The following is a 12,824-nucleotide window of genomic DNA, read 5'->3' as shown; positions in this document are numbered from 1 at the left end:
CTGTCATCCCCCTCTGTTTTCTCAACTTTCAATAATGTCTGCAACTCACCTGACAGCCTTGATGAGCACATATGAGTGTGTGTGCAAGGTGAAGGAAAGGCCCTGGGTCTGGTGGTTGGGTTGAAGTGGAGAGGAACCCACAGCTGGAGTCTCCTCTCAGCTACCCTGTGCCAGCGTGGGTGCCAGTTAGGAGGAGGAGTAAGTCCCAACTTCTTAGGTATTTCATTTGTTCACCAAGTTATGCTGGAGCAAGACATTTTATAAACCCTAAAATAATAAAAATTTCTTTGACAGAATTCTGTATCAGTTTATCAGGGACCTCATAAGACAAAACCCAGGGGAGAGAGGCATTGAGTGATCACTGTCTGTGGTTGGGACAGGCTAACACTTTGTGTCTCTGCTGTTGAGAGGGGCCTGTTCTGATGAGTGGTCTGTGGTGAATCAGTGTCTGCAGGGATCTTGCAACCCCATGAGCATCTTCCTGCCAGAGATCACAATACCCAAATTCTAGCATCATGAGTAGCTGCTAAGTCACTTCAGTCGTGTCCGACTCTGTGCGACCCCATAGATGGCAGCCCACCAGGCTCCCCCGTTCCTGGGATTCTCCAGGCAAGAACACTGGAGTGGGTTGCCATTTCCTTCTCCAATGCATGAAAATGAAAAGTGAAAGTGAAGTCACTCAGTCGTGTCCGACTCTTCACGACCCCACGGACTGCAGCCTACCGGGCTCCTTTGTCCATTGGATTTTCCAGGCAAGAGTACTGGAGTGGGGTGCCATTGCCTTCTCCAATCATGAGTAGACTCCAGACACAAATTATTTTACATTCTGGAGTTCCCAGAGATTTAATCACAAGTGGCACCAGGTTCAGTATAACAGTTCCAGCTCCTTCTAGATTCCTTATTTCCTTGCAGGGGATGAAGGAGGTTGGCATTCCACACGTTACTTCTTTATATCCTCCAGCACATTTTATCTAATACTCCTTGGGTTTTAAGTGCCACTGCCAAATGTCAGCCTTTCCAAATTTCTCTGTAGTCAAACTAGGCCTCCTCCGCCTCCCATTTGCAGTCTATTCAGAATCCGTCCCTGTTCTCCACTTACATGAGATCTCTAGTGATTCACAAGCTCAGCTGCAATGAAAAACACTGAGAAATTCCAATGAGTTCATGGATCCTTATGGACTTTTTTCCTAGTAGAAAAAGCTTTTAAATCTACTGTATAAATGAACATGCTTAAAAGTGTAAACTGCAGATAGTTTTAATAAATAACTTCCTTTTAATCTTCATTTTGTTCCTGTTGTTGTCATTTAATTGTGTTCGACTGTTTGCGACCCCATAGACCCCATGGACTGCAGCATGCCAGGCTTCCCTGTCCTTCACCATCTCCCAGAGCTTGCTCAAACTCATGTCTATTGAGTCAGTGATGCCATCCAACCATCTCATCCTCTATCACCCCCTTCTCCTCCTGCTTTCAATCTTTCCCAGAATCAGGGTCTTTTCAAATGAGTGAGTTCTTCACATCAGGTGGCCAAAGTATTGGAGCTTCAGCTTCAGCATCAGTCCTTCCAATGAATATTCAGGACTGATTTCCTTTAGGATGGACTGGTTGGATCTCCTTGCAGTCCAAGGGACTCCCAAAAGCCTTCTCCAACATCATAGTTCAAGAGCATCAATTTTTCGGTGCTCAGCCTTCTTTATGGTCCAACTCTCACATCCACACATGACTACTGGAAAACCCATAGCTATGATGCATTTCTCTTTGATTGGCTGTTTATTCTTCAGTGTTTTAAACTCAGATTCTTCATACAAAGTTTAGAAAGCAGCATGCTGACACATAACAAATTTTAGCTTCTTTTTTCTTTCAACATCTTGGTTCTAATTTTCCTTCGATTAGATATCTTCCCAATAATCATCAGAAGCAACAGTATATCTGGCCTTTAATGTGAATGATCTTTGAACATAAGAGACATTCAGAGTAACTCTCACTGATAAATCTGCTTCTGAAAAAATTTTTTAAAATTTATTTGTTTTTAATATATTCATATCATTTTGAAAAAGACATGAAAATCCTTATTAATGTACATTACTGATTTTTTTTTTCTAGAGTTAAGACTAGTAACATGTTTCAATAAGTAGAATGTACAGGAGAACAGTACAGAAGTCGCTATTATTTCTGAGGACAAGATGGCCATCATTTATTTTTATTTTTTGTTAAAAAAAATTTTACAATGTTGTGTTGGTTTCTGCCATAGAACAACATGAATCAGCCATAATTATACATACATCCCCTCCCTTCTTCCCCTCTCTCCCCTTCTCCTCATATCCCTCTGTGTCATCACAGAGCACCAGACTGGACTCCCTGGCCAAAGTATTGGAGTTTCAGCTTCAGTATCAGTCCTTCCAGTGAACACCCAGGACTGATTTCCTTTAGGATGGACTGGTTGGATCTCCTTGCAGTCCAAGGGACTCTCAAGAGTCTTCTCCAACACCACAGTTCAAAAGCATCAATTCTTTGGCGTTCAGCTTTCTTCATAGTCCAGCTCCCACATCCATACATGACTACTGGAAAAACCATAGCCTTGACTAGACGGACCTTTGTTGGCAAAGTAATGTCTCTGCTTTTTAATATGCTGTCTAGGTTGGCCATAGCTTTTCTTCCGAGGAGCAAGCGTCTTTTAATTTCATGGCTGCAATCACCATCTGTAGTGATGTTGGAGCCCAGAAAAATAAAGTCAGCCACTGTTTCCACTGTTTCTCCATCTATTTGCCATGAAGTGATGAGACCAGTTGCCATGATCTTCGTTTTCTTTGTTGAGCTTTAAGCCAACTTTTTCACTCTCCTCTTTCACTTTCATCAAGAGGCTCTTTAGTTCTTTGCTTTCTTCCATAAGGGTGGTATCATCTACGTATCTGAGGTTATTGATATTTCTCTCTGTAATCTTGATTCCAGCTTTTCATCCAGCCCAGCATTTCTCATGATATACTCTGCGTATAAGTTAAATAAGCAAGATGACAATATACAGCCTTGACATACTCCTTTTCCTATTTGGAGCCAGTCTGTTGTTCCATGTCCAGTTCTAACTGTTGTTCCTGACCTGCATACGGATTTCTCAAGAGATAGGTCAGGTAGTCTGTATTTCTATCTCTTCAAGAATTTTCCAGTTTGTTGTGATCCACACAGTCAAAGGCTTTGGCATAGTCAATAAAGCAGAAATAAATGTTTTACTGGAACTCTTTTGCTTTTTCGATGATCCAACGAATGTTGGCAATTTTATCTCTGGTTACTCTGCCTTTTCTAAATCCAGCTTGAACATCTGGAAGTTCACAGTTCATGTACTGTTGAAGCCTGGCTTGGAGATTTTGGGCATTACTTTATTAGTGTATGAGGTGAGTGTATTTGTCTGGTAGTTTGAAAATTCTTTGGCATTGCCTTTCTTTGGGACTAGAATGAAAACTGACCTTTTCCAGTCCTGTGGCCACTGCTAAGTTTTCCAAATTTGCTGGTACTTTTACAACATCATCTTTTAGGATTTTAAATAGCTCAACTGGAATTCCATCATTTCCACTAGCTTTGTTCATAGTGATGCTTCCTAAGGCCCACTTGATTTCACATTCCAAAATGTCTGGCTCTAGGTGAGTGATCACACCATCTTGATTATCTGGGTTTTGAAGATCTTTTTTGTATAGTTCTTCTGTGTATTCTTGCCACCTCTTCTTAATATCTTCTGCTTCTGTTAGGTCCATACCATTTCTGTCCTTTATTGTGCCCATCTTTGCATGAAATGTTCTCTTGGTATCTCTAATTTTCTTGATGAAATCTCTAGTCTTTCCCATTCTATTGTTTTTTCTATTTCTTTGCACTGATCCCTGAGGAAGGCTTTCTTATCTCTCTTTGCTATTCTTTAGAACTCTGCATTCACATGAGTATATCTTTCCTTTTCTCCTTTGTCTTTCACTTCTCTTCCTTTCACAACTATTTGTAAGGCCTCCTCAGACCACCATTTTGCCTTTTTGCATTTCTTTTTCTTGGGGATGGTCTTGATCACTGCCTCCTGTACATGTCATGAACCTCTATCCATAGTTCTGCAGGCACTCTCTCTATCAGATCTAATCCCTTGAATCTATTTCTCACTTCCACTGTATAATTGTAAGGGATTTGATTTGGGTCAAATACTATATTTGACCTATTTTAGGTTAATATACTATATTTGTTTTTCTCTTTCTGATTTATTTCACTCCATTTAATAAGCTCTAGGTTCATCTACATCACTAAAACTGACTCAAGTATTCTTTTTATGGCTGAGTAATATTCCATGTTGGAAGCCTGGTGTGCTGCTGTCCATATGGTCGCAAAGAGTTAGACACGACTGAACGACTGAACTGAACTGAACTGAATATTCCATGGTATATACGTACCATATATTCTTTATTCATTGATCTGTCAATGGACATCTAGGTTGCTTCTATGTCCGGAGTGTTGTAAATAGTACTGCTATGAATAGTGGAGTACATGTGTCTTTTTCAACTATGGTTTTCTCAGGATATATGCCCAGTAGTGAGTTGCTGGATCATATAGTAGATTTATTCCTAGTTTTTTTTTTTTTTTTTTAAGGAATTTCGTACTGTTCTGAGTAGTGGCTGTATCCGTTTACATTCCCACCAACAGTATAGGAGGGTTCCCTTTTCTCCACACCCTCTGCAGTGTTTATTGTTTGTAGATTTTTTTGATGATGGTCATTCTGACTAGTGGGAGGTGATCTCTCATTATAGTTTTGATTTGTGTTTCTCTAATAATTAGCAGTTTGTTGTTTATTTTTAAAATAGAAAAATTTCCTAGGATATTCTTTCACAGAAACAAATGTTAGATTTTCTTAAATACATAAAATGTGGGCCCACGTTCCTTTGGCCACAGCTCTTTAGTGAATGGGATGTGTGAAGCCAGGGCAGGACCAGAGCAGGGTTTTCTGAGCAAGGCCCAGCACAAGTGTCTACTTGCACAAAGTTTAAGGGCTGTGCGGTGTCAGAAATAGAGGTTAGGCAGTGATACCTGAGAGACCCAATAAGATATGGGGATAGAACTATCAACCCTATAATGTGGCTAGATTTCAATCTATTAGGACCCCAGGTCCTGATGGATCTTGAGTTTCCTTTCACTATGAAACTGAAAAAAAAAAAAAAAATCTGTGAGTAATGTGGTCACACTTTCATGTTCTGGAGTAACTCCCAAGAGGGTCCTCAAAGAGAAAAGATATTTTAAATACATTTTATTTATCTATTTTTATAACATATTACATGATCCCAGTATAAAATTCAAAGTATACAAAAACTATTCAGTGAAAAATGTCTTTCTTATGCACTTAGCCCAGCTATCCAGTTATTTCCAAAAGCAACCGTTGTTACCAGTTTTGTGTATATCTTTACAGAGGCAGTTTTATGCATTTACCACCTAAATATACATATATTGTTATGCATTTTATTTTTTCCCCACTTAATATAATTTGGAGATTCCATACCCTATTGGTACATTTAGAGTTGCCATAGAAAAATGACATATTTTGCCTTTGGTCCTCTGTTTTCCTAGTAGTTTAATAACTGTAGTTAAAGATTAAAAAAGAGGATTTTATAGTTTGCCTGGAAATCTATAAAACTTCTGTATTTTTTCCATATTTCTTCTCCAAGCACTATCTTCTGAAGATTTAATGTAAAATTTGAGTGTTAGCAATTCAAGAGCAATTCATCTGTAACCATATTTAGATTCAACTTCTAGTTGTGGTTTTCACAAAGTAGATGAAATGCATAGACAATCAAAGATAAAAACCAGGTAGATTATTCCGTCGAGACTTGTGATGGAAGATTTCTGATGATAAGAGTTTTCTGAGGTTTTTCATAAATCAACAGTTTCCCAGGCTTCTTCTGGCTTAGGAAGTCTCATTGAGTGAGTCTGGAGTAGGAGCTGGAGATTTGTAGCTATAACAAGTATATTTAAAGTTATTGCATTAGTTATGCATTACCCCCAGTTCCCTCACAACTGCCTGGCTTAAAACGATCATCCTCAGGTATTACCTCTTATGGATTGTGTGGTTCAGTTGCTCACTCTGGACATAGTGCAGGTGGCTAGTCTCTTCTTCAGTGGTGTGTGGGGACTCAGATGGAAGACTCAGGTTGGACCAGGAAGTGTCTGAAGCTGCTGTTCACTCACAGGTAGTTGATGCTGGTTGTCAGCTGAACACCTAGGTGGGACTGTCAGCCAGAACACCCACACATGACCTCTCTGTGTGGCCTGGACTTCTTCACAATAAAGTTTGTGTGTCTCAAGGACAATTATCCTCAGAGAAGTGGAAGGAAAGACAGTAGAAGCTATATTCTTGATGTGTCTTAGCCTCAGAAATTTAGATAGTATTACTTTGACCAAATCCATGTCCCCACTGATTGGGGCAGTGAACTCCTCCCTTTTCTCTTCCCTCACTTCAAGGGAATAAAACATAGATCCCACCTCCTAGTGAGGGGAGATCTGTCACTTTGTAAGAAGAGTCTGTGGAGTGGGATAAATATATAGATGTGGCCGTCTGCTCTGTTCAGGCCACTCGATGGCCACAATTCATATTCCTCTATGTGCAGAATATGCTCTTCTCTTCCCCCAAGACAGCAGCCCCCCAACCCTGCAAGCCTCATCCCATCATAGCCTCTGCCTCAGGATTAAGGGCTAGAGATCATCTGTCCCCATGAGCCTCATGTCATCTGGCATCATGGGATCACCTGCACTGGGTCAGGCTGACCCACATGCTGGAAGGAATACCACAAAATGGACAGCATGTGACTTCTAAGGGCAGGTTGTAAAAGGCATTGCAGCTTCTGCTTGGTCTCTTGCTGCTTTGTCTGGAGGAAGCAAGCCTCCATGCTTTGAGGTCACTCAACAGCCATGGGGCAAGACCACGTGGACAGGAACTGAGGCTTTCTAACAGCACTGACTTGCCAGTCTTGTGAGTAAACCACCTTGGAAGTAGTGCCTCTGTCCCCAGTTGGGCTTTCCAATGACAGCAGCCCCAGTGGACATCTGCCTGAAACCTTTGAGGGACTCTGAGTCAGAATTGCCAGCCAAGCTTCCTCTGAATTCTTGTCCCTAAATCTACTGAGTTTTGAGATGATTTGTTTCACAGCATTAAATAACAAATGTAGGTGCCCAGGTAAATCTCATCTTCACTAAAATTTGAGAACCTCACTGAAGACTTCACTGGTCATGCATAGGGAGGAACACCTTTGATCATTGTAAACAGTCTTGTTAGAAGTAAACTGTCCATCTGAGGTGGAAAGTAAAGGTTCCACTTCTCTTTTCTGAGATATATCATGGAATGGGGTGAAGAAAAGTAGGGAAGACTGAGTCACATTTTCAAGTATTTCGGAAAGAAACAATTCTGGACCACAGTTCCTTTAGGAAGAAGGCTCCACGATGGGCAGTTTTATCCTCAGATTTTGATTTGAGTTTGTATGTGTCTTGGCAGGTATTAGCCCTGGATCCCATTAGGAATAGAACCCTATATCACCATGCTTAACTCTTTCTCCTGAGATTAGGTCCCATGCAAAATAATAGTTTCCATGACAGTTGTTTTTCCTGCAGGTTGCCTATCAGTTAGTACTTATTCTCCCAGGACAAGTCTACCAGGCTGACTCAGCTCTTCATGTCCTTTAAATCTGCCAGCCAGTTGGGCCCTAAGTGTGTTTTTGGAGTGGAAACCACCTTCCTGTGAGAGTTTATGGTGATATCAACTACAAAATATGTTGTCAATGTTGTAGGTCAGCAAGGTTTTAATATGGGCTTCCCAGGTGGTACTAGTGGTAAACAACCCACCTTCCAATGCAGGAGACATAAGAAATGCAGGTTCAATCCCTGGGTTGGGAAGATTCCCTGGAGGAGGGCATGGCAACCCACTCCAGTATTCTTGCCTGGAGAATCTTATGGGCAGAGCAGACTGGCTATATCAAATGATTCTTAAATATTCCATGATTTTTTCCCCTTTGGAAAAGGAGAACTGAAATATTGGCCATGATATTTTCCTATGGTAGGGATAATATAAAAAGTTTAAAGAGCTAGAATAAATTAAATTTAAAAGATAGAATAGATAGAAAAAGTTCTCCTAGAGGTAGTGGGAGAACTAAAGAAGTAGAATTGAAAACCGAAAAGTAAACTAAATGTAACACTTGCATCAGCCATTGGCTTCATCTTTTTTTATCTGCAGCCTTTGTGCCTTTTACTGATGCCAAATATTCACTCTGTTAGGGATCATGGTAGTGAGCACCCAGCCTTGTGATGCTGGAAAGTTCATAGCTCTTTAGGACATACTCTGATGTGAAGTGGCTGAGACTCTTATAGAAAAAATATAGACATAGACAGAGATGTCTGTGACATTTATGTCCTAGGGGATATAAATGATAAACGAGTGCTTGGATATCCAAAAAGAAGATTACCTGAAGGCAGGCCCTCAAATAATAGCTAAGAGTTCTGCAAGTTGTGAAAATAATACATATTACAGAAAACCAAACCGATACAAATAAGAACATGGAAGAAGAAAACCTGTTGTTTGACCACATAGAAATAACCAATTAACTTTGTGACCCCATGAACTATACAGTCCACGGAATTCTCCAGGCCAGAATACTGGAGTGAGTAGCTGTTCCTTTCTCCAGGGGATCTTCTCAACTCAGGGATTGAACCCAGCTCTCCCGAATTGCAGGCAGATTCTTTACCAGCTGAGTGAGCCACCAGGGAAGCCTAACCAATTAACAGTAAAGTGTATAGTCTCTTGGGATTCCCAGGTGGTGCTACTGGTAAAGAACCTGCCTGCCAATGCAGAAGACAAAAGAGATGTGGGTTCTCTCTTGTTCTTTATTCTGCTTAGTTATCTTGATGTTGTCAAAATCTACTCATTACATTTTAAAATTAAAGTTGGAATTACATTATATACATTCTGTCATTTCTTCTTAATATAGACAGAGCATATTTCTTTAAAAAAATTTTAATTGGAGGATAATTGTTTTACAAAATTGTGTTAGTTTCTGCCACGCATATGAAGCAGCCATATGCCCCTCCCTCTTGAAACTCCCTCACACCTCCCACCCCATCCCACCTCTCTAGGTTGTCACAGAGCACTGGGTTTGCATTCCCTGCTTCATAAAGGAAATTCTCCCTGGTATTCTAGTTTACATATGGTAATGTATATGTTTCCATGTTACTCTTTCAATTCATCCCTCCCTCTCCTTCCCCTACTGTGTCCACAGCCTGTTTTCTATGTCTGCAGAAAAAGCATATTTCTATATCAACAAATACCTCTCTGTAACATATAAAAATGATGGGCATCTTACTATTAAATATCCTATTGAACATTTAGGTTGTTTCCAATATTTCCCATTATAAATACTGCCTCTTGAGAAACCTGTATGCAGGTCAGGAAGCAACAGTTAAAAATGGACATGGAATAACAGACTGGTTCCAAATAGGAAAAGGAGTACATCAAGGCTGTATATTGTCACCCTGCTTATTTAATTTATATGCAGAGTACATCATGAGAAACTCTGGGCTGGATGAAGCACAAGCTGGAATCAAGATTGCCAGAAGAAATATCAATAACCTCAGATATACAGATGACACCACCCTTATGGCAGAAAGTGAAGAGGAACTAAAGAGCCTCTTGATGAAAGTGAAAGAGGAGAGTGAAAAAGTTGGCATAAAGCTCAACATTCAGAAAACAAAGATGATGGCATCTGGTCCCATCACTTCATGGGAAATAGATGGGGAAACAATGGAAACAGTGGCTGACTTTATTTTTTGGGGCTCCAAAATCACTACAGATGGTGATTGCAGCCATGAAATTAAAAGACGCTTACTCCTTGGAAGGAAAGTTATGACCAACCTAGACAGCACATTAAAAAGCAGAGACATTACTTTGCCAACAAAGGTCTGTCTAGTCAAGGCTATGGTTTTTCCAGTAGTCATGTATGGATGTGAGAGTTGGACTACAAAGAAAGCAGAGGGCTGAAGAATTGATGCTTTTGAACTGTGGTGTTGGAGAAGACTCTTGAGGGTCCCTTGGACTGAAAGGAGATCCAACCAGTCCATTCTAAAGGAGATCAGTCCTGGGTATTCATTTGTAGGACTGATGTTGAAGCTGAAACTCCAGTACTTTGGCCACCTGATGCGAAGAGCTGACTCATTGGAAAAGACCCTGATGCTGGGAGGGATTGGGGGCAGGAGGAGAAGAGGACGACAGAGGATGAGATGGTTGGATGGCATCGCCGACTCAATGGACACGGATTTGGGTGGACTCTGGGAGTTGGTGATGGACAGGGAGGCCTGGTGTGCTGTGGTTAATGGGTTGAAAAGAGTCAGACACAACTGAGTGACTGAACTGAACTGAACTGAACTTAATACTGGTAATATGAACATTCTTTTAGCCAACTTTTGTGCACATCCATTCCCAGGGGGTGCTAGTGGTAAAGAATCTGCCTGTCAGTTCAGGAGACCTAAAAGATGAGAGTTGGATCCTTACATCAGGAAGAACCCTGGAGGAGGGCGTGGTAACCCACTCTAGTATTCTTGCCTGGAGAATCCCATGGACAGAGGAGCCTGGCAGGCTACAGTTCATGGGGTTGCAAAGAGTTGGATATGACTGAAGCGACTTAGCACAGCATGGCACATCATTTCCTTAGGATAAAGTCCTAAATGTGAAATTCTGAAAAAATGTGTATGTAAAAGTTTAGAGCTTGTTGACAGTTGCTTTTCAGACTGTTTTGTTAGGTAGTTAGAATAGGAAACAGGAGTCCAAAATGGTGGTGTCTAAAAGACAAGGAAGGGAAAAGCCTGGGGAAATAGAACAAAGGAAGGTCAAAGGGAGGTCCAGGGACTTGAGTGAGGACTTCAGGTAGAACAAACAGCACTCCTGGCTAGCCCAATTTGCATAGGGCAGGCCCAGGGGGAGGGAAAAACCATAAAAAGAGGAGCCAAAGGGCTCTCTCTCTCTTTCTCTGTCCCCCGCACGCTGGCTTGCTCCTCCACTCTCTTCTCTTTGCGTCTTCGGGTTGGCATGCCCTCATGCTTCAAGGGCGGATTTTCCTGCTATCTTCTAAATAAAATAGAGCTATAACACTGATTTGTCTTAAGAGCTATAACACGGTTTGTCCAAGACCTGAGAGCTGTGATGCGTGGAGGGCTTTAATGTCTGTCTCTCCAAATCTTTGTTGTGACAAGACAGAACCGAGAAGCATACACTCACCTGACATCTATGGTCTCATGACTCGGGTTTAACCTGGCTGAAAAACCTTGGCGTGGCCCAAGCATAGCGGGAGCCCAACTCAGCAAAAGCTCCTGCGGTAGAAGCAGAACGTGAAGAAAACCCAGTGCAAGGGAACTGACAAGAGGCCCATCGTGCTGGCGATCAGGACAGCAAAAAAACAAACTCAGCAGAAAGCTCATGTGGCTCAGCCTCAGATTCCAGAAGACCTCTGGTTAAGGTAGGAGGTCCTCGCTCCTATGGCCGGAGGGACATGCCTAACAAAATCTTAATTCCTTTACAATCTCTCATTTCTTGTTTCCTAGAGCCGCACCCCATGCCCCCTGCAAACAGGTGGGCGGCAGTGGGTGCAATTAAGGGACTCTGGAGAGGCTACTCTTTGGTATGTCCCAAAGGCACTATCTGCTGGGCCCCAGTAGCTGTTACCCAAGCCGGTGGGAGTTCTTCTGTCCTTACTTTTCTCTGTGCCAAGAATCAGGCCAATGAAAACTGTGAGCACAGGTCAGGAATTTAGCAGATTTTCCGGCAGGCTTTCCCACTGCTTTTTCCTCCTGTCCTTCAGCTCTCTTCCGGGACTTGAGCCCGGCCAAAACCCAGGATGCCTGGCTTCAGGACCTAATGAAGCTCAGGCTCTGATGTCTCATTGCAAAAATTCATTGAGAGACAAAGCGATAAATAAGAGGTGGATTTGTTAGGATTCAGAGAGAAACCACTCTTCAGGGTGTGGACCATTGCTGAGGGCAAGAAACGTGGCAAAACCTAGCCAGGCCATGGAATGTGGCCTGGCTAGGTTTTGCCAGTGGGGTGAATTCATATGCTAATGAGTGGGAGGATCATCCCAACCATTGGGGAACCACCCACTCCTCTGTCTTTTGACAGTGCCTTAGAGCTGTCCTGCCACCTCTGGGGATGTCTGTTGGCTTATAGATTGGGGATTAAGGTTTACTTGAATTTGACTTGTCATCTTGGACCCAATTGATTTTAATTGATTTATGTATGCCTTTGTGTGAAAGACTGGTTCCAAATAGAAAAAGGAGTACGTCAAGGCTGTATATTGTCACCCTGCTTATTTAACTTCTATGCAGAGTACATCATGAGAAACACTGGGCTGGAGGAAGCACAAGCTGGAATCAAGGTTGCTGGGAGAAATATCAATAACCTCAGATATGCAGATAACACCACCCTTATGGTAGAAAGTGAAGAGGAACTAAAAAGCCTCTTGAGGAAAGTGAAAGAGGAGAGTGAAAAAGTTGGCTTAAAGCTCAACATTCAGAAAATGAATATCATGGCAGCTGGTCCCATTACTTCATGGCAAATAGATGGGGAAACAGTGGAAACTGTCAGACTTTATTTTTTTGGGCTCCAAAATCACTGCAGATGGTGATTGCAGCCATGAAATTAAAAGACGCTTACTCCTTGGAAGGAAAGTTATGACCAACCTAGATAGCATATTAAAAAGCAGAGATATGACTTTGCCAGCAAAGGTCTGTCTAGTCAAGGCTATGGTTTTTCATGTGGTCATGTATGGATGTGACAGTTGGACTG

This window comes from Bison bison, unplaced genomic scaffold (assembly GCF_000754665.1).
Source record: "Bison bison bison isolate TAMUID 2011002044 unplaced genomic scaffold, Bison_UMD1.0 scf7180017864476, whole genome shotgun sequence".
NCBI lineage: Eukaryota > Metazoa > Chordata > Mammalia > Artiodactyla > Bovidae > Bison > Bison bison.
Note: the sequence above shows the minus strand (reverse complement) of the source record.